This window comes from Rhopalosiphum padi, chromosome 3 (assembly GCF_020882245.1).
Source record: "Rhopalosiphum padi isolate XX-2018 chromosome 3, ASM2088224v1, whole genome shotgun sequence".
NCBI lineage: Eukaryota > Metazoa > Arthropoda > Insecta > Hemiptera > Aphididae > Rhopalosiphum > Rhopalosiphum padi.
Genome location: NC_083599.1, coordinates 74773860 through 74798761, shown reverse-complemented (window position 1 = coordinate 74798761; position 24902 = coordinate 74773860). Strand labels below are relative to the sequence as shown.

Sequence of the window (24902 nt, the reverse complement as noted above, 5' to 3'; positions counted from 1 at the left end):
AAATTCACTTTTTACTAATAAAGTGTAATATTTAATAAATAATAATACATTATGTGTTAAAAAATGTATATATTATAATTTAGTATTATAAGGCCCCCGAAATATGTTTGGCCCAGGGCCCCATAAAACCTTAAGACGGCTCTGGCTACTGTGCTAGAAATGGCAAACCATAAAAAAATATTTAAAAAAATTGTTTTTTCTATGTTTAAACTGTTGTATAAATATAAAATATTACAATTTAAGGTTTTAACAATTATATCTAGTTGCACCAAGACGGGCTATAAGCGCAAATCGATTTTATAATAACGTGTATTTAATTAAAATTGTAGTTATTACTAATATTAAATTAAACATTTACAGTGATATCAAAATTAGTGATATTTTATAATTTAGTTAAACATATCATGTTAAATGATATTCGTATCATGAATAAACAAATAAATATATTTAACTAATATAAGTGAGCATGAATAATATAATGAGTAGGCACCTTAAAATTAAATTTGAAATATAGTTATCTTTAATGCACAGATAAATGCAATAACCGTCGCGACATGTTGCTGCTATCTGTCGTGACTCGTGGAACGGGTAAGGCCACGCGTACATGGAAGCGTCGCGCGTTAGGTCTGTAAAATATTGTATAAGGTAATACAATTTATTTTTACGCTTTTATCCCACTACCAAGGTACAAAAGCGCAAACCATACAATCTTAAAAAGTGGCGCAAATTACCAAAATTCATTTTTAGATTTGGCGCAAATGCCTTTTTCTTCCGTGTAAGAACTTATAAATCACATATGTAAGACTTAACGTATGTAATTTTAGTAATTTTACCCTTTTACTATATTTCATACGGGCGATTGTAAACTATCCCGATGGTAAACTCTCCCGGGTCTACTCCAGTACTACCTGACGGAAACATGTAAACTCTCCCGTTTCTTCAATACTACTTATTTAATTTAATAAAAATCATAAAATAAATCTAATATAAATTAATGATTTAAAAATAGTCAATCATATAATAATAATAATAATATAAATTAATGCCTTTAGCTGCTATGAGCTATAATATTATAGTCAAAATACAATAAAAAATTAAAATTAAAAAACTTATAGTATCCAATCCTAAATCCTAATCTAATATTTTTTGAGATGTAGTTTTTTCATTATTTTTGGTATTACAGTTTTACTTGTTTTGTTTAATTTATTGCAACTTTGAATTTTAATATATATTTCAGTTTGAAAATGTTGACCCGAGAGACTGAGAGAGTTTACACATTTACTTCAGGTAAACATAATGTTGAGCCGGGAGAGCTTAACATCGGGAGAGTACTATTTTTAAAAATCGGAAGAGTTTAACATAAAATCGGGAGAGTTTACCACCGTCCTTTCAAACATTATAAATTATAATAATATAATAATACAATGCTCAAGGTCTTATTGGGTGCTTACTGCTTAGGGGTTTAACCCCTCCACCTTCCTTCCTCAGATTAAATAACCTAAAATAAATTTAACATGGTATGATTTTTTTTTTTGTTTCAATAATTCTATTTTTTAAAACTATTTTTATTTTAAGAGGATGCCAGCGTAGTATTTGTTATCTCTCTCTAACCCACGCGAAACATAGAAAATTTTACGTTCACAAAAATGACTATAATCATTATGATGAGTGAAATGACAAAATATAGAATTTATAGTTAAGAACATTATCTAGGGCATCTCATAAGCGTTTTATTAAATTTTTATTTTAAAGCGAGTTATGAGTTTTTGAAGATGTATAAACAATTTACAATTTTAAAATACTCATTACTCACTTTAAATTTTATAATAGGTCATTTCACTCTAATTTGAGAAATTAATATGGTTATAGTCATTTTTGTGAACGTAAAATTTGTCATGTTACGCATGGGTTAGAGAGAGATAACAAATACTACGCTGGCGTCCTGTTAACAGTCCATTTATTATTAACAAGATTCACTTTCATATAAGAAAATATATTGAAATATTTTTTACGTAAAAATATTTTAAACATGTAAAAAATGTTCCTCCCCGGCGGGGAATCGAACCCCGGTCTCCCGCGTGACAGGCGGGGATACTTACCACTATACTACCGAGGATTGTGTCTATGTGACCGAATTTAATGTCTTTTCATTGTATTCGTTGTATTTTTAACATTATATAATACTAGCTGAATTACCCGTCGTTGCCGGGTTTAAGTATAAAAAATGTCTACAGCCCAACTTTAACCGGACGGCCGCAGACCAAGACAGACGATTAATTTTAATAGGTATATAATAAAAAATAATAATGTATGACAACAATCTTATTACAAAATTTCTCTATTAACTACATTTGATGTTTTTTCTGGTGGTGCCAAAATAACTAAATTTGTGGGCATACTTACTCTGGAGCATGCCACATAAAATTGTCCATGTGAAAAACAATCTTCTCTTACATCGTTCCCTGCAATTTTCAAGGTTTGTCCTTGTGATTTATTTATTGTCATAGCAAAACATACTTTTTCTGAATTTTATCTGTATATCTAGCACGGCGACGCTTCTTACTTTTTTATTAATTTTATTTTTCTTACTATTTTCTGTGACACTTATCATATATTATTTATTAATATTATATAATATTATTATGTACAAGGCATATTTTGTTGTCTACTTTAGTAGTTATAAGTGTTAGGTATGATATATTGAACCACTTTTCGCTATACGTTTTTTGAATTTCTAAGCAGTATTATTTGATAGTAAATGATTTTAAAATAATATGATACATTGTAGAATTAATATAATCATCACTTCGCTCAGTAAGTATCGAAGACTTAGTATACGAATTCTGAATCCATTACTCATCATTTCGATTTTATATAGATAATACAATAACATAACAGAAAGCAAAAATACTGATCTATTGTTTTGTATAATCAAGACCATGAAATTTAGGAGATAAAAAAATTAAAAAAAGGTAGGTAAGTGGGTACCGCTCTGCTGTACATTGTACATAAGGTGTCGAATGAGTCATAACTATATAGGCGTGTTAAATTTGAATAGGTACAAACAATTGTAAAACGATTAAATAAATAACAACTCTAAACGAAAACGATCTATCAACCTATAATATCACAAAGTGATACGTTTTTCTAATATAACTATTAGTCATTTATTTTACTTTTAGTATCTATTATAATGGAAGGTTGATATCATTTTTTTTAAAACTATTGCATTTATCATATTTTTAGTATGTATTTAATTATTAAAATAATATATATTTATTCCATAGGATATATCAACCAATATACCTCAAAATAGTCAAAATATAACACCTTTCTGTAAATATCATAAAACAATAAAAATAGATATATTTTAAATTTAATCAAAAATATTATTGCTTAAAGTAAAATTCATAATACCTAATATAAAATACGTAAAGGTTTAAGTTCCCTAGAATAACTTTTTTAAGTAATAACAAAATAATTAAAATCGTTATTTATCGTTTCAATAAGTACTTATGTCCAAATTAGAACTTTAAATATCTATACAAATAATTGTTTGAAATATTTTCGAATGTATGATTCCATTATGAGAGGAATCTTCTACTACATTTTCAAAACTTACATATAAAAAGAAAAATTTTTACGAATTTTTAACTACATAACAGTTGATAATACTTTGCGATTTTGACGAATTTCGTCAAATGCATTACTCAGTTGTTTAAAAACAGGAATGAACACGGTGGACTAAATTTTGTCTCAACTTTTTAAAATACGATACGTCTAGAAATTATTTTTTGTGGTATTTTTTTTTTCTCACAATATCTCAACTAAAATCATTAATCATTGATCATTAATAATGATTCATTATTATTCGTTTAATGTTTAATGCATAACTTATAAAAAGGAATTCAATCACATTAACTACGTAGGTATACTTAATTTTCAATTAGACATTAAGACTGGAATTTAAGCATTTATATTATTAAATACTTTTAACACACTATTATATTATTATAAATGTGAAATAAGTACCATCAAATCGAATCACCAAGTCGTTATATTGTTAATATACGAAAAGAATGTATACCCGTATAATAACATCGTGAGTTCGTAACGATATTCTAATAAATTATGAAAATAATTTTAATAATGATTAAAAATATATTTAATTGTTAATTTGTTAATGTATAATATACCATGTACTAAAATATGTACCTATTTATTTTGTAAATAATATATTTGTACTATAAATTGTTAATTATTGTAGGGAGTGCGACCGCACCATCGCAAATATGTACGAGTCGCCACTGCTATCACTTCAGTCTGAGTGGCTCTATTCCGTGCAAAACAGCTTTTGCTATGTTTTACATGTGTAAGACGGAGACAACACACACGGGTTTAGTGTCCTCTTAAAATAATAAATATAGTAGTTAACTATTGTTATGTATGTAATTTGAAAATATATCACAAATATTAAAAACATTTAAATTATATGAATAATAACTTAATTACTAAACACAAAACATACGTCATCTCGTTAACAAAAATAGTATACAAATCGAAATCATCTATCTAGAGAAACATAAAATAGTGTACCTAATAAAATTATAATAGTTTTAATTTAAACTTTATCTCGTATAAATCTTATAATATATTGTATTTTATGAAAATTATCTATTTATCTACTATTTATCTATGATCTACAAAATTGAATTTGATCTTTGTAAATAAATATAAAAATAATATATTATTGTAGATTACAGCCATTGATTGGTATTTCACAATATAATAATATTCTTATTCAGAATAGCAAACTAAGTTGTTAATTTAGTATACAGGTTAGTTAAGCTATCGACGAGTTGACCAAATTATTACTATTGCCAAATCAACACAATAATATTGAGCAAGGGGTCTACTATATTGTCGGTTGTTGGCAAAAGTGTAAACATTTTTCAAGTACTTATACTTTTATATTAAACATGTTAAATTATTAAAGGATTTTATGTACATTTATTTTTTTTCTGCTTATTTTTGAGTAGTAGTATATAAATGGAGAAGAAAATATACAACAGTATTAAGCATTAATATGTTATAAAGCTGTGAAAAATAATATTATTTTATTTTAGAGTATTACATCTACAGGCTACAGCTAATCTCATAATAATAAATATTTAGGTACCGGGTATTCCCAATTTTTTTATGTGCCATATCACATCTGTTTAAAACTTCTTTTCAACTGTATGGTAGTAGTAGAATGAATAACAGTATCTTGTTGCATTGAAGGAAGTAGGGACTAGGTTAGATGGTGGAGACGGTTTATTTAAAAAATAATTAGTGCAAGAATCACTGTTGTTTTAAAAGCCATAGCGTTTATTTTTGGATTAAATTTTCAATTTTACAACTTGCCCCTGTAATTTAATTAGAAAAATTATGTTGTAATACAATTAACATAAGTACAGATGTATAGACAAATATAATATAATCAAACAAATCTTTATAATTATTATTATTTTTTTTAATTGACGGGTTTTATCCGTAAAAAATAGGGTAACATTTTATAAAATTATGAGATTTTATAAATAATATATTTATAAGTACTTAAAAATTATGATATTTTTCCAGTACATAATAAAACACTGTTACAGTGTAACTTTCAATTGTAGTTTAGACACATTTTTAAAGTATTATTTTCTTGATTTATCTCACCATCGATTAAAGCCACATACGAGTGTAACATTACAAAAAAACAACACACCATAGACTAATAATATTATAATAATATGTCAAAGGCACTTAATGAATATGAAATTATAAATTATAAAGAATTTACAGCTCTAGCCAATAATATATGCCATCGATAATCAAGGCTTAAATGGACGGTCAGGTAACCGGAAATGTAATACTGGTCCTTAGTAGGTAATCCTTTAAAAGGCCTTTCTGGTAGCAAAATTCGACCGTAAAAACATGCTTTCGTAGCTCCCATAATTCCAACAGTAGGGCGAATGGGTTAAGGTGTCATTTAAAGAGTGGTGAACCCGCCCAAGGTATCAAAACTTTTTTGCAGTTTTTTTTTAAGAGTATTTTCTTTTTGGCAAAACAACGTTTGCCGGGTCAGCTAGTTTATTCTAATGAATTAAAAATAAGGTATAATGTTCTAATTTAATATTAGTATATGAAAATTAATATATTGTATATATCATTACATCTTACAAAACATTTATCTATGTGACCTTTGATAGTATATTATTTATTTACTTAATCCTAAATGTAAATGTTAAATTAAATTATATATAATTGGTACACTTAAATTGTTAAATGTTAAAATAAATAACATTTAATTAATTGACTATCAGTATTAAAAATTTACTGAAGAAATATTTTTTAAAAAAAATGGTAACAAATTACTTGTACGGCAAATTTAACTTTCATTTTTGAGAAGTTGTTAAGTTCAAAATGATTCTTAGTCAATCTTGGACATACTTTAGTTATATTTTTGGAATCATGTATATAAAGATCTTCATAAACTTTCCATTTTATAAATGACTTTGTTGGGTGAATCTAAAACAAACAAATAAAAAGTGTATTTAACTAATTTTAAGTATTATTATAATAGGTTTAAAGGTACCTTTAATGCTTTTTTTGTATACAACCTATTTCTGATGGTCTTCATCAAATGAGGGGCATCTGAAAATACATAGACACTGCGTTGGTTATCGAAAGGATTTTCAAAACTATTTTTAAAGTTGTGGCTTTTTGCACTTATGCCCAACCAGCTCCACATATTCCTATTTGTAGTTGCTCCATCACTTGAATTCCAGCATTCTCAAGTAATAAAATTGATTTTAAAACTATTTTAGCCAAATCTACACCTACAAAAAAAAAAAAACCAAATAAATTAAAAAAAAATATATATAATATCTAACCTGTTTTTCTTAAATATAAACCTTTTATTGAACCATTTGAAGCAAACACTGCTATTGACATATGGACATTATCTGCTAAACTTTGAATCATTAGTACTAACTCATGGTTAGCCTTCTTATATTCTCTAGACTCAAAGCCTTCACCAAAATCTTGTAGTCCGAGATATGTTAGTGTTCTAGTGTTGACACTAATGCTCTCCCTAAAAAATATCTCGTCGAACACATTACCTTTTTTTGATGATCAGTTTTATTGGAAAATTTTTTCTTGAACAATCCAAAGAACCAACTTTAATAGCCAATAAGTGATTTCTCAGTGTATTTACACAAGGTAATGGCAAAATCTTTTGTTCTAACAAAAATGTATAGCAGCAAGGAGATCTACGAAAGAAATTTACAAATTAAAAATAAATACCTATTTAAAAAACTTTATTTCTCCTGATATCTTATTTGAAATAGCAAACACAGCATCATCCAGTTTTTAATATAATGTCGATTTTTAGGGTTTTTAACTTTAACAACAGCAACTATTTCTTTAATTAATTCAGATTGTTCATTTGATATATTTAACCTCTCAAAAATTGCATTTAACTCTTTGTCTCCATTCTCCAAATGCACTCATTTCATTTTTTACTTTATTTAATTGATTTTCTAGTTGAATGATTTTTCTAATAGCCTGAAAATGTCTTTTTTTTATGATTGCTTTGGCCTTTTGAAGTGTTTGTACAATTTTTTTTTATTTGGTGAAAAATATACTCTGGTGTTTTCTTCTTTTTTAATTTTTGTACACTTTCTTTGAACAGAAAATGTCAAACGCTTACACCATGAACATACATATATAAATATAAAAACATTGTTGGAATAATGATTTGTGATAATCAATGAGTTCAATCTAAAGAAAAATTTGATACATTTTATTTTTAAAATAGGTACCTATCTTATTATATTGCAATTTGGCTTATATTATATTGTTTTTACTATATGCTTGAAATTTACATACTTTTTGTCTCTTTGACAATTGTAATGGTAAATCACTAAAATATGGATCAATTGGATCATCCTGTTATATAAACAATACACCAAACATATTCAATTAAATAATATTACATAGGTACTACTATTAATTATTACATTACAAATTAACAAACCTCTATATTATCACTTTCTATTTTTTTTATAGGATATATAAATGGTAATGCCCCTTTTTTTAGTTGCCATCTCATCAAGCAAACCTAAAAATAAGAAACTAATATTAACCATATCAATTTTTTATTGTTTTATTATTAAAATAAATTTTGATTGTATTATAGAATAAACATAATCTTTATCGATATTTTATTAGGTGGGTACCTATAAACAAAAAAAAATATTTAAATTAGACATAATATACCAGCCGCGGAATAAGAACGTACCTGGGCGGCGGACCAAAACAGGTTCGTCGCGCGCAGGTCGTCGCTAATTGGCTAACAAGAACGAAATGAAATTGATATATAGCGCTGTGTCAAATATGCACCTTGTACACAGCTTAATGCATATTAATAATAATATATAAATAAATTCATATAATAATTGTTATTAAGTTATTATTTTACAAATAGTAAAAATTTTAAATAACGGTCATGTCTTACACTCGTACGCGTCGTCACTTGAGCGTGGTGTATAATAATTAATAGTTAATTAATATCGACGTTCTGTATGCAATATCAGTGGTGCCTAACTATGACAAGGTTGCGGTGGGGAACTGGTCTGCCGCCGGCGCGACGAGGTACGTTCTTATTCCGCGGCGAGTATAGCTTAGGTACTGTTAAAGGGTTTGTGGAACCTGACGTCCGTGCACTATTTATGTCTTCTTTATAAAAGTGATTTGAACAAACCCGATTTGATTTTTAAACACTACACCTAAAGCTACATCCCATTATTTTTCTTCTTCATCTTTAGGTATGCCAAATGTTATTTTGGAAACTTCGTGGGGCCTTTTTATATAACAATTCATTGTGTTGTTTATTGACTTAAAGTGTCTTAAAGTTATTGAGTAATACTGTTTTAATATTAATAGTAAATAGTAGATACTAATTACTAATTATAGTACTTAGTAGATACTAAGTTTTTATAGTTGATAAATTTACGCGGTTAAAATAAGTTGAGAAGACCACTAGATAGTGCTACTAGTCAGTACATTTACAATCGCGCATTTCGAGTCGCGTTTTACAATTTCGATGTGTAACCAGTATTATCTTTAATCGTGGGATATACCAATAGTAAAATATAGCCCTTATTACTACTAGCGATGAACGCTTGTGGTGAAAATATGAACTACCGAACCGTACACAATCTGTTCGGGTGATGGGCCGCCGATAGCTAACCAATATATCTTAAACCGTGGCTACACTCTCTCTATCAAGGCACTCTAGGGCAAACGTATGCGTAGCGCTCCTAGCGGGATATTAATGAACTGGCGACAATAAGCGAATCACACCAGTCCTTAATAGTAATAATATGTTCATATCAATCCCGATAACGAAAACGTGACAGTGCGGTACGGAACACCGATCGATGTTGCCCATCAAGGCAAGGCTTGATAAGAAATTTAATTTTCTGATTGGACGAGCTTACGGTACACCGGCAAGATAGCAAGCAGTGCTGCCAGTGTCAGAATAACAAAGAGCATGATTTTAACTATTCTAAGGCGAACGAAATTATGTGCGACGTTGCCAGTGTTTTGTTTTGGTGTTGACCAATAGACGAAGACGATCGTCGGAACGGCACTAGAGCAACTGACAAAACGCGCATCTCTAGATCAGTCAATTTAGACATCCCTTACGAACAACACGAACAAGGTTCACCAACACTTGTCGATATTCAATATAACATTATATTCATACAAAGATGGACGTAGTTTCGCATGACATAGCCAAGACTACTGGTGAGTAAAAAATACAATATATTTAAAGTTTTTTTAAAATAATATTCTCCTTCTTTCATAGTTAAAAAATGTAATTATTATTCGTAGTGACGATCATTTTTATTTAAAAAAAAACATTTATACTTTACATTTTTTAAATAAATATTTCAAAAAAATAATTTCAAATATTTAGAAAGAAATTTTATAGTTAAAAATTTATTAGGTTATTCTTGTTGAAAAACTAAGTGTTTATAATTTAAAGCTTGGTACTACATAAATTTTGTTTTAAAATATATGTATAAAAATATAAATAATTCGTGCATATCATTTGATTTTATATAATAATTATACTTTTATTTTTTTGTTAAAGATTAATAATTTATTAGATTTGAGTATGGCTAAGGATTATTAATTTATGTATGGCCTAGTACCACATAAGTGTCGGTTTTAAAAATATATAAAAATATTTATTATGAGTAAGTGACATTTTATTTGAAAAAAAAAAATTGAATCTATTAAATTCCAATTCCATCGTTTTGATCGTTGAATATCTGATCAATCTAGTTCATCCTTGTGACTGTGCCAGGTTATACTTAGGTATTATTATTATATTAAATATACTAAGTATAATTTATAAAGAAAACATTTATTAATGTTTAAATAATACACGCATAATATGGAGCATGAGTCGATCTCATAATAAGCACCAAAAGCACATTAGTTTTTAATATTAGTTTGAAAATAACCTACAAATGTCACATAAACGTAATAATAATAATATATATATATATATATATATTATCATAACATTATCATTATCATTCCCCTTTGCTAATCATAATATTAAGTTATAAACACTTTTTTTTTTAAACAAATGGCAATAAAAATGAAATACAATTTTTATAACTTAACTAATAACTAATTTAAAATAAAATACATATCATATTCATTATACATTAACCTCTCAGGTTTTTTCCTGGTCCTCCCTTCTTTACTCTTTACTTCTTCCTCATCAAACTAAACTTACCGTTTTCATTTTCCTAATAAATATTATATTTCTTCTCAACTCTCTTCCTTTCTAATCCTTAACTAAATAATATCTTAACCGTTTCAATTTATTCAATAATGTCGCCTCTCTCGATGTTTTTTTTTTATCCTATAACCATACCATTTCTTTTTCCTCAAATACTATTTCTTTTATAGGTAGTCCCTTTATTGTCATAATATATTTTTTTTATGTTTAGACAATTGTTTTGTTTTTTCCACACGATGACTTTCATGAATTCTCTTTAATATTTCATCTCTCAAAGCTCTTGGTATATTTTCAATATATACTATTCATCTTTAACTACTAATTCTGACTTTATTTGATAAAAATGTTTTTAGTTAATTTTCTTCCTTTATTTTGTTCGGCCATTTCAATATTAAATCTTTATTAGTTTCTGAATTCTGTCTTTCATTCACTCAGTTTTTCTACTCTTGTTTCAGCTATCTTAACTATGTGTATTAAATCCCTCAATGACTTGTCATCTTTTTCTTTTTAAATATAAAAATAATTATAATTCATTAATTTCATTTTATTTTAAAAATAATGTATTATATAAAATAATATATTTATACATTGATTTTTTTTTTTTTTTTTGATAAATTTAATGAAAATCTTTAACAGTTGAAGATTTTTTTTAGTTATTAAATTATAAGTTTTAATTCTATCAATATATAATGTTACATATTTTAAGTTTTAATGCATATCAATGCATATTATATTAATAATGAATCATTGATTTAAATAATTTAACAATAAAGATTGTATTTTAATTTATAGACATTTGTGGTCATATTATTTTAATACGTTTTTTTTATTTGTCTAGATACACCCACAGAAGATCTTTTAGAATCAAAAAAATGGATAAATAACAAATCAATATTGTAAGCATAAATTATATTTGTTTTCTTTCGACTATTATTAGTCCATTGTAAATTAGAATTTATTTTATATTATAGAAAATTATTATAAATATTATAAAACTTAATAATAACACAATGATTTTATGTTACAGTGACAAGATTAAATTTATCATTGTGGATTTTGAATTCACAATGATACATCGAATAGATCTACTTCTAGTATCGGGGTCTATGGCAGACAACAAAGAGAATTGTATTCCAATAAAATTAGCAGGAAGACCGCTAGTTTTAACAAAGAATAAAATTGAAATATTAAAAAATCATGAAGTTGCTCCACTAAAAACACATTTAAAAAAAATTTTTAAAAATAAAACAAATGTTTTAAATCCAATATTGGAGCAACTTCAATTAAGTTTAGAAATTAAGAAGGGGTCTAATTTATCACCTACATTTATAAATAATTATTTGCAATCTGATAATAGAGAACCTATTATTGTATTATGGAACGGCACAACGGATAAAGAAATAATAAATCGGTTAAAATTAAATATGAAGAAAATATTAAATATCACGTCCTATAGTGATAACAATGATAGTTATTTTAATTTAAAATTATTTGACATGACAGAAAATACACATAAATTATTATATTCGTCGAGCATTGGGTACCATGAAAAAAATGGGCGAATGTTAAATTTGATGGAAACTCATGACGCAATATGTAATATAAAACACAAAATAACACATAGTCATGACCCGGTAGCAGATGTTATAATTACAAAATGTATTTTTAATAATATTATTAAAAAAATGGGCCTTATACAATTAATCAAAGCGTGCCAAACAAGTTTATAATAAAAACTAAATATTTTAAAATTGTTTTGCATGTCTTATAAACTTATATTTGTCTCATTTTTACCAATAATATGATTGAATATATATATATTTATTGATATAATTAGACTGCTACCGGATCATGTATTGGCTATGTATTATTTTATGGTCTGTTATGCATATTAAATTGTGCGTTTCATTAAGGTTCAGCATCATCTCATTTGTTTCATGGTAACAATATGTTCCTGCAAAGTATAACAATTTGTTTGTTTTTTCTGTCACATCATAAGCTTTTAAATTGAATTTACTGTCGTTGTTATCACTATAAGATGTGATGCTCAACATTAAGTATATAAAAAAAGTGAATCATGTTACATATTATTTCTTTATCTGTTGTCCCGTTCCAGAAGATTCTAATATATATAGTTATGTAAATATTTGTAAACTTTTTTTGTAATTATAACTTTACTAATGTATTGTGTATATTGTATTTTGTATAATATATTAACCTTTGTTTGTTTACCTTTAACATTATTAATATGCATTATGTATAGATTATATGATATTTTGTTAAAAATTTGATAATTTTATAAATTAAAACCTCACATATTCTTTTATACTAATGAGCAGTTGGACAAAATGAGTACTATAATAATTTTAAAACTTTTACTTTTTATCTGATCAGATTGAAACCTATTCTATTAACATCAGTGAGTAACTTTCAGTAAGCTTAACTGTACACAGTGTCGATTTTCTTAAAATTTAAGTTATTATAAATCTAAAAAATCACATATTATACTGTATACATACGGGTCTCTGGAGAAAATCTGTATCACAACAAATATCAAACATTTAATTATTATCTGATTAGTTTGTTACCCATGCCACTGGATTTAGCAAGTAAATTTCAGTATGTATTACTGTACAAATTGTTGAGTTTATCAAAATTTGAATAGTCATAAATTTAATACCTCACATATATTGTGATACATATGGGTTGTAGGATAAAATTTGCATTATAACACGTATGAAACAATTTTTTTGTGATCTGTTTGCATTTGTTTATTACACATACTTGTGTAGTCAATTTCATATTTTTTAGGTCATGTCAAATTATGATTTGCTTCTAAATTACCAATGTACAAACAAATTAAAAACATTAAATAATAACTAAAACCAATGAATACTTACATATTCAAATGACCATTTTCAATGCTTTTGCTATTTATTCATTATTTCATGCCTCTAAAATTTCTTTACTCAAATTGTCATGTATGTCACAAATTTTAGCAATGTTAAGTCGTACAATTTTCTTGTTAACACTCCATAAAATTCTTACAATTCTTTTAGATGAGATCATACAGTATACCACTTTACACTATTTTCAAAACTGAAATAATAATAATAATAAATAACAGGTAATGATTATGATGGAAAGGTAATATTTCACTATATTAACATATATTACATATTTATATATATATATATATATATATATATATATGTAGGAATAATGGTATGAAACACCATTACAGTGTTTGTATTTTATTATTATAATATACATATCTATCGTAGACGCGATCATCTTTTTACATACCTATTTTAGTCTGTATTATCACTAGATAATTTTGCACACAACAAGTTATATAATTTGATTTAATTAATAAAATCGAAAATATTAAGTAGTTATGTTCTTCATAGGTATCATAATATAATATTTTATAATGCATATACCTAACTGTTAAATTTATAAAAAATAAAATTAAGAAATGCATATTATAAAATAATATTAATAATTCAAACTAAAGAAAAAAATAGAATGAAATAATATATGATATAATTTAAAATATATATTACTATGAATGTACGCAATTGGTGAATGCTGACCGGATAAATAATGTTTTTTTAATAATAGTATTTGCATTATTAACACTAATCTACTAACTAATACTTGTTATTCATATAAAGTATAAACACTTGCATATGTATTATTTCAAATCAGAAAAAGCATACAACAGAAACAATTTTAAATTCATCAACAAAGGACAAGTTGCAAGGGACAGAGTAAAAAAAAAGTTGGTCAACAACAAAAATCCTGAGTTCAAACCAAATTTTACTCTAAACCCAGAACAAAGATAAGACTGCTCCACAATAAAATAATAACACAAAATATTGTAAGTAGGTAATTTAAGCATTATAAATGTTTTCGACACACATTTAAAGTAAATTTCAGACAAAGTATAAATTACATACTTAGGTATGATGTTTAACGAAACCAAATCAACTCACGTAACATTCACTTTACGAAACTCTGACTGCCCCCCAGTTATGCTCAACAACAAAGTCCTTCCAACAGCAAATGAAGTTAAGTACTGACAAACGTCTAACGTGGGGCCCTCACCTGAAACTAAAGCGTAAACAAGTCAACTCCAGGCTGCACCTCCTTAGACCTCTTTTAAAATCCAAACTATCCCTAACAAACAAGGTGACAATATATAAAGTGATAATCCGTCCGGTCTGGCTCTATGGCATCCAGTTATGGGGGTCTTCAAAGCCTTCAAACACTAGAACACTACAAGCACTTCAATCAATATGCTTACGCCTAATCACCTCCTCCCCCTGGTACGTAACAAATAAAAATCTCCACAAAGATTTAAAACTACCCACTCTTAACGAATTGGCCAAGTCCCATTATACCAAATTCTTTTCTAAGCTACACTCTCATTATAATCCTTTAATCCAAAAATTATCCTCTGCAACACACGTCCCTAAAAGACTAAAAAGGCTATGGCCCCGAGACTTGCTCAAAGCATAAAATTATAATGATACGAGTCATAACTTATGACCTAACTAAACAATAACTTAATGTAATCTCTGGTCAGGTGACACTACTGAGGGTCTTCCTATTCGAATATTTTATAATGTTATATAAACTTTGTCATCATACTTACTGATTATTGTAAAATAGATTGTAAATATATTTTTCTTAATAAAAAAAAAAAAAAAAAGGTATGATGTTTTTAATTTGGAATTAAGGAGGTACACATATTTAAAAAGTCACAATAAATAAATATTACAATTAAATTATTCGGTGGATGATTTTTTTCACATTACTCTAATAATATATAATTTTGTTTACAGTCAAAGTTTATATGGTTTACTGTACCCGTTGAATCAAGAAAATAAAATAACAGAAAATAATTAATTTGAATTCGATTTTATAGCAGGCTTAATTAACGAACAAAATGGTTTTACTCACCAATTCCACTCATACGTACGGGGGCTTGAACATGACAAATCTCCTTCAAAGTTCAACAATCACAGTAGTCAACCACGAACGACAATATTTATTACGGTGGGTAAAATATTATTTTATAAAATAGCTAACAAGTTTCATTGTTGTGTTAAATCACTGACAAAACTTAATTTTTCTTAAATAATATAGTTGTTACTAGTTTAATGTTTATCTGATTATCTCACATGTATCGTCTTATTTAAAGTCACTCTCTCACGTCATCTCAATGCTCTATGGATATATAGGTACCTTAGTACACCACTCGTAACTGCCACCTGGAGCGCTCACTACCCGATGAGGGCTCAAACATAATAAAGTTTGTATGGCACATATTATATACATAGGTATAATGCATTTTAGCATTTATTCTTACTTTAAGCTCATGTCTTCTGCAGTTTTATTCCCTGCTGTTTCTATTATATTTTATTTTATTTGCATAACTCAGAATTACACCCAGGCACAAAACACTTAAGAGGCGCATAGGTACCTACTACCTAGTACCTATATAAGAAAAAATAAATAAATATCACACTACATTTGTACAAAAAGAGTATGTTGTGGTTGTGTTGGTACTTAAATTAATAACTATACTGCAAAAATGAAAAGAGTACACTAAGATAATATGATGTAAATACTGTTATTGTACACATAAATTTGATATTTCCATAGAGTAAATTGTAATAATATTTTAAATATAAATAATAGTATTTTCAATATAATGCTATTCTTAGAATAACTGCAATATGTATTTACAAAAATAAACATAATATTATCATGACAAGCAGAAGTTGCAATGCAAATCAAGGAAATAATAGTGTTCAGACCGGGAACGTACAATGATAGGCCGTGAGAGCAAGAAAACGAACTGTAATATTTTTAGAAGAACAAAAAAATGTTATCCAAATGATAGAGTTCTCAGAATAAAGAATTTTTCTTCAACATGTTGGACATCACATGATCACATGATAAAGCCATTTTAGTTATTGAAAAAAAATATGATGCTGTAATAAACACTTTAGAAATATTGTCAAAATCTATGGATCGTGAATGTTCATCTACAGCTAAAAACTTGTTAGAAATCATGTCTTCTTTTATATTTGTTACAAATCTTTTGTAAAATATTTTTGCATTTACCTTTCCTTTATCAAAATACCTTCAATCACCATCTATTGACTTTATACAAGCACTATGCATTGTTGATTCAACTACAAAAAAAATAAAAAATATCAGAACAGTTAAGTGTGCAGATGATCTATTGATGGAAGCTAAACAATTCGCTATAAGTAAAGGTCTTACTGAAATTGGTTTTCTTCAAGAACGAGTTCGAAGAAAAAAAGGATGCCAGGTGAAAATACAACTGATCAATGTGTGAAAATTCTGAAAATGAAGATAGTACAACTAATAAAAACAAACTCAATTCACTACAAATATTAAAACTTTTAAATTCTTATAACTTAATTGCAGCATTTCCCAATTTATATACAGCTTATAAATATTTGTGTACCATTCCATCCACTTCAGTGTCAAATGAGCGATCTTTCTCCAAACTTAAATTAATTAAAACCAGATTAAGGTCAACTATGCATCAAACTTGCTTGGAATGTTTAATTTTATTATCATGTGAAAAGGATATTCCAATTGATTTATAAGAAGCATTAGATAAATATGTATCAACATCGACATTATTACAAAAATCATTATTATTTAAATAAAATAATAGTTTTTATGTCTTTATATTTTTTTTATTAAATTTATATTTAAAAATCTACAAAATAAACAGCAATAAATATTATTTATTTTGTACCGGGTACGTGGAAAAAACCTCTACGTGGTGTACCCGAGGCAACGTTTTTAACGGCTAATTTTTCCAAACACAGACACGCACACTTGTCTATGTATGTATCCTCTTATGCCTTTCATAGTATAGTATATTACTTAAACAATAAAATATAAAGAATGATGAACAACAAACGGCCCTTATCAGGGCCAACTATGACGATCGCTTCGATAAATATCGAAGGTATATCACAAGAAAAAGAAACTCTACTAGCGCAATTGTGTAAAGATGCTTAATGTGACGTACTGTGTGTACAAGAAACACACGGAGACCAGAATATGAACACACCCAAGATTGATGGAATGAAGCTCGTCAACATCATCCACCACAAAAAACATGGAAGTGCCGTGTTTATAAAGAACACGATAGCTATCAAATCAACGCAAATACATGGAGCAGGGGATATGGAAGTATTAACAATTGATTTGGGAACCATTTCAATTTCATCTATATATAAACCTCCAAATACAACATTCAATTCAACCACGATATCTAATCAAGACGTAAAACAGAAGATCAGAGTAGTAATTGGCGATTTCAATAGTCACAGCCCGATTGGGGTTACGGAAATATGAACCATGATGGACAAAAGGTGGAAGAATGGGCTGAAGGTGAAAATTTATCTTTAATTTATGACCCCAAATTACCGGCATCCTTCAACAGTGGAAGATGGAAAAGAGGCTATAATCCTGACCTCATTTTCACAAGTGACACTATAAGTCACTATTGTACAAAATAAATCGGACAGCCAATTATATAATACTTCAATAATTAGGCTTTGACCAAAATGACAAATCTGAACACAGGAGTATAATATTTTAAAGTCAACCCCAACTAAAACATATATACGCTCAAAATCAGACATGGTAGAGTTAGTTTTTCCAAGCCCCCCTTCAATGTTTTCTACTCCTCAAAAAATAAAAATAACAAATATAATAGACATGCCTAGTCCAAATTTAAAAAGGAAATCTGATTTGATTGAAATAGATACACCTAGAAAAATAAACCTAAGACAAAAATGAAAACTAAAAAACCAAATTAATTCATAATAAAATATCTCACATTTCAAAATTAAAAAAAAAGAGTTAATACTTTTAACACCCATAATAATGTTAAGAACTCAATAAATATGCATAACTTTCCATCAATTAATTCCAAGGCAATCGTAACAATGCAATTAAAAGATAGGCGTCGTCCATGGACATTAAATGAAAAAAATTTGGCTTTAAATTTATATTATAATCGCCAACAGCATATAAATTTTTACGTACACAAAAAGTCAATTTACCCGGGCCATCAACTATTCGTCGTTGGATTGGTCAATCAAAATTCTTACCAGGTTTTAGTAAATTATTTTTCAGTCATATACAAAAAAGATTTGAGTCTTTATATAGCAATAATCCATATCTCTGTGCATTAACTGATGTAGGTACTGTAAAAACTTTTTTAACGGGAGCTTCACAATATTTCATAAATTTGGAAAAATTAAAAAAAGGAAAATTAACACAACCTCCCTGTTTTAAAGGTTTTACGCAGACCATTAATGGTATATTGCAATTTTTTGAAGCAGAGAAATCTAATAATATTGTATTTTTAATCACTAATCGTTTAAATCAGGATAAGTTAGAAAATCTTTTTAGTATTTTTCGACAAAATGGTGGTTATAACAAAAACCCAACAGCGAGAACGATTAGAACTTCAATAAGAAGTAATTGTATTTTTTCTTTATGTACATCTAAAGGGACAAATTGTGAGGTAACCCAATAAGATGATAATCCAGTTATAATTGATCCAGTTAGACCACTAAATAAAATAAATTTTAACATTTCAACATTATCTTCAGATTCAAATAAAGAATCTAATTCTAATTTATCTCTCTGTTTTTCATCATCTGATGAGGACTCAGTTAATATTGATAAAAATACTGATGTTACTTTAGAAGACTGCTCTGTTACATATTTTGCAGGATATTTGGGCTATAAATGTATGAAAAAATTTAATTGTAACCATTGTCAACTTGAATTATTCACAGATAAAAACTTAAACGATAAAAAACAATTACTTTTACTTAATAAAAATTATACTTCTATTTATAATGAAAGTGGACTTAAGGCACCATCAAATAATTTCAATAATATCATAAATAAAGTTTTAAATATTTTTGAAAACAACTATGAAAACTATTTAAATAAAAAGAAAATTAGATTTCAATTAACCGAGCGGGTAAAAAATAATGAAACAGTTATAAAATGGTTAGAAGAATCAATTAAAAATTGTATAGAGCATAAAATGTATATAATTGATCAACTTTTAATTTGTAAAATATTTAATAAAACGAAAATGTTTTCAACCACATCAAAATTAGCTAAACTTTCAAAATTAAAAATATTAAACCACATTTAAATAATAATAATATTTTCATTAATTATTCTTGGTTCTGACAATGTACCTACCTATGAGAATTGCAACCAGTGTCTACATGCTACAGGAGTCACTAGGAGACTCAAGATATATATTTTATTGTAACCCTTGTTAAAATGTAAAAATTGAGCATTATAATTTATAATATAATATTTGACCCACCTCATTTATTAAAGGCAACTAGAAATAACTTATAGTAATTTCAGTATTATTAGCCAATTACATTTCACTAAAATTGTTCTTTTTAGGACTAACCTCTGGTCATGTAACAAATAATAAAATTGAATAGTCTTTTATTATATTGATTCAGAAAGCGAATACTTTACTTAACCAGTTCTTTTTAGGACTATCCTCTGGTCATGTAACAAATAATACAATTGAATAGTCTTTTATTATATTGATTCAGAAAGCGAATACTTTACTTAAACAGTTCTTTTTAGGACTAACAACTGTGATCATATGAAAAATTAATAAAATCGATGTATTCTTTTATTACAGCGAGCCTTTTAGTATTTTTATAATAAAATGTATGTATTCTTTTAATGTAATATATTATTTTTCATTGTATGAATTAAATATATTCTTACGAAATTTCCAATGTGTTTGTTCTTTAAGCCTAGTATTTTATTCCAAATCCAATTACCTATTATTACACTAGTCATTAATTTAAGTATTGTAATATTTTTTCATTAGAGTAAATTTTAAATCTTAATACATAAAAATAAATCTTGGTAAAATTTATAAACAATATTGTCGTATTCGTATTGTACAAAAACTACAAAATGGTAATAATGGTGATAATAATAATAATAATAATTGAACGCGATGTTTATCGTTTGATCGTGGTTGCTGTAATTAATAACTGTTAATTGATACAACGCCATCTATAGGCAACCCGGTAAAACATTATTTTAGTCACCGAATACTCCTATGCCGTGGGCTATCTGTCTATTCTATAATCAATGGTATTGTGGAGATCCACGGGCGAGGTACGACGAGTTTCCCCCGCGGTATCTCCAACGTCGACGAAACGACTCGGTCACGCCGTATGGAGGACGAATATGACCGACGTCGCTCTGACCCCCGACGATCACCAACACGTGATTTCCGTATGGAGGTAGGAGCTGCTAATGAGTGAACAATATCGTAGATATAGGTATTCAACGTTTATTAGTTTAGCAAGAGGCTAATTTTATATACAGACGAATGCGTACGAGACGCGATGACGGTGGTCACGAGGTTTTGGGGAGAGCGCGTTAAAGGTAACCAAAAAATGGCGGTCGGTCGCGAGTCGCTCTTGCGGTGAGTCGGTACGCTCGAATCGAATGGAACTGGCGCCACTGGCGGTAGGCCGGCCGCCGCCCGAGTAGGCGACCGGTTGTGCCGCCTGAAACATGGTGACCAACCGTCTAACAAGTTTACCTAACCCGGAGGGGAATTAAGTGGTGACGGTTCACCGTTTCACAGTATTAAGTAACCAGAGTACCAGACGGCTCCGATAAGCCGTTCAACAGTTATCGCACCCACCCGACGTAAATATTATCAGTGCGACAATTGGCGGACGTGCACTGTTGATGAAATCCTTTTCTCGTCATTTTACGCGTCTGTGCGCAAGTGCAACCTACGTTTACGCCGAGCAACAGCACGAAAAATCTATAAAAAGTCATGGATCGATGAAATCCAGTAGGCGAAGAAACGCTTTGCAATTTTGCGCGGTCATGTCAGTATTATTGTGCAGCGATTCTCAGACAACGTGTTCGATCGTCGACATCGTTATCTTTTTTATTGGAACTTTCCCAAGAGTTGAGATACTGGTGGTCATAACATAAACCTATCACACAATTCGATTTTTATTCAACATCAAACTGTTGAACTAAGTAGGTGCCAAATACGGTGCCTGCGAAATATTATTGATTTGTTTCATTGTTGGTAATTAAAACTACACGCTAAACTAAGAAAGTATGTAGATACCAACATATTATATTTTTATTGTAATTTTGTTGAAATATTTTTATTTTCTAGTTTATTATGAATTTTTCAAATCTTGGCATTATGCCCCTTTACTACCTATCATTAAGTGAAATATGTAATACGATGAATGAAAGTACACTGCAGTATGTGTTAAAACAGTTACCACCAAAAATATGTTTAGATGTCTTATGGCAGGTTAGAAATGATTTTATACATACAATTTTATTTGTTAAATAAAAAATATCAATTTTTGTTGTATATAGGTCTAGGGTGCCAGTGAGAATTACCACAATAATGCTGATAGGAATCAAGTTGATGCAGGATCTGAAATAGCTCAACTTTGTTTATATGATATTTTCCATATAACCGATGAAAAAATTGAAGAATTTGGGATAACTCAACAAGTATATTAAATACATTTTTGTTCATAGTACTTAATTATAGTAGTTCTGCATTATCTTTAACTCACAATACATTTGGGTTAGTATGATAACTTATAATAAAACAATGGTACAAATTATATTAACTTAAAAAAGGATAACATTAACAATAAACACTATAATGATACTGTACTAACTAAATGCGGATAGTATGAAATGAACATACTTGCATAGTATTTGAATATAAATTCATGTAATTTCAGGATTAATTTAATCAACATTTGGGGGAGGGTGGTTCTGAAAAATATAATGTAAAAAGTATATTTTATAATATTATGTATTATATGTATTATTATAAATTGTATAATATTATAAAAGTGTCTGAGGGGGTTCAAACCCCATAGATCCCCTCCCATAATTCTGCTACTGAACTTAATATAGTACAAGTTATTAAATATGCTTAATTTATACATATATTTAATAGGATTTTTAAAATATTTTTTATTGATATGTTTCCATAAATAGAGAATTCACAGCATCAATAAAGATAGTTCAACCGAGAAAATATTATACATCAATGTAATTTCAATATAGTTGAATCGTTTAATAATTATTTTATACTGTGGTTAATTGTTTAAAAATAATTGTTAACCTTAAATTATATTTTTATTTTATGTTAACTTGAAAATTTAAATATATTAAATTAACTACTTTCAATCTGATTTATGTAGATCATTTTTTTACGATAGGCACTGCCAACAATTTTAGTTTTACATATTAAAAATTGCTAAAAAAATATAAAAAGGTAAAACTCAAAATATCATTAATTGTTTAGAAGTTATTTCATTTTATTTAAAAAAAATATGTTGCAAAAGTTAATTAGTTTTTAATATTTATTTTACAATTAATATATTAAATATAAGGTTCATATTGTGCTAAATAACATATTTTTCTGAATAAATACCAACAGAATATTGTTCATAATGTTTAGTAATATTAAAATGCATTTCTTCAAATTAAATTTTTTTTTTTACAATAAATTAAATTATTAAATAATTTTGTATATAGTGGAATAATAAAAGTTGAATAAATAATATGCTTCATTTATATACTTATTTAATATTGAACATATCTTAAAATAAATAATATAATCAGTAATTAAGTAAATACTCTTAAGTTATACTTAAAAAATGTTCATTTTATTCATATATATTTATAATTAATTGTAAATATCTTATTAGATGTATCGCAACTCATTTAAAACAATTAACACTCCCCAATACAATCTATGCTTATAGGGAAGTTACAAATCTTTTATTATGTATATATTATTCGTGTTTTGTTTGTTGATTTGTCAAATAAATAATATTATTATGTTATTTTTAAGTCTCTATTCATTTTTTTTTTTATAATCAATAATTTATCAATATTGTTTTAGAATTAAATTGTAATTCTTATTAATTATATATTTATTTTTATGTTTTAGATTAAAGTTGCTAATTATTTTAATTGGTCTAGTCTTTGTGACAAAGGATTATTCTTTAAATTAGCTGAAAGGGAAGGAGTCAATCACGATCAACTAATTATTTTATTTCAGGTATTTAAATAAAACAAAACTGAAACAGTTGGTGGACACTTATTATTTAGAAATCTTCAGTTAGGTATATGATTTTATTTAAAAATGTATGTTTTAGTTTTGTGTACAAATTAAAGGTTTTAATTTGCCATCAAACTTTGCTCAAGAATAGATCAAAACAGTAATACAAGATGGCAATGAAGACTTCTATTTTCCGCATCTAGAAAAAGGTCTTAAATTAAGTTTGGTAAATAAATTATTATTTTTTTTTTTTGAAAATGTATTAAAATCATGATTAATACATAGGCATTTTTCTTGGTGACGCTGGCTGGTTCAATGAAAGTGCCCTAGTCTTATCACACGCATACAAAATAATTACCACAAAATGGGTGTGTCACGACCAAAATGTACAACTGCTCAAGACTATTGAATGCTTGACCAAGTTATAGAAAACCTTGAATTAAAAATGATTTACTATCAAATAATAGTTGATTTTACAAAAACATATTTTCCTAGGTGGTTAATAGTGACATCAAAATATCAAAATTTTGATGATGTAGTTTTACAACATATGCTTCGCACTATCAACATCATTGAACAAATAGAAGAAAGAACATTGTGTATAGCACATGCGTATTTAGCTGTTTCGCAATACCATTATACATTAATGGCATTTAATGAAGTTTGTTACTTTTTGGGGGTATTTAATTTTATATTTTTATATGAAATGTGACTATTTAGGCTTGGTTTTGGGTAGTTAAAGCTATCCTTGAACTTCATGAAGATAGTGGAGTCTTAAAAATTATGGTTATAAGTCATGCCATTAGAGTTAGTGCATTCATAAACGACGGTTGTTAG

The 24902-nt window shown here is 27.5% G+C and overlaps 1 long non-coding RNA gene, 1 other non-coding gene and 2 pseudogenes across 2 annotated transcripts; 1 reads left to right on the top strand and 3 right to left on the bottom strand.

Moving 5' to 3' along the window:
• Positions 1 to 2044: 2044 nt before the first annotated feature.
• Positions 2045 to 2116, bottom strand: Trnad-guc (transfer RNA aspartic acid (anticodon GUC)). Its single transcript has one exon. It is a non-coding gene; the product is annotated as a tRNA-Asp (tRNA).
• Positions 2117 to 5381: 3265 nt separating this feature from the next.
• LOC132925667 (uncharacterized) lies at positions 5382 to 7647 on the bottom strand (annotated as a pseudogene).
• A 451-nt stretch (positions 7648 to 8098) lies between these two features.
• Positions 8099 to 16107, bottom strand: LOC132927937 (uncharacterized). Its single transcript, XR_009661906.1, has 3 exons — positions 15824 to 16107; positions 13756 to 13954; positions 8099 to 8152 (listed from the first exon to the last, which is right to left on the bottom strand). It is a non-coding gene; the product is annotated as an uncharacterized LOC132927937 (long non-coding RNA).
• Positions 16108 to 22211: 6104 nt separating this feature from the next.
• On the top strand, positions 22212 to 24902 carry LOC132925666 (uncharacterized; annotated as a pseudogene).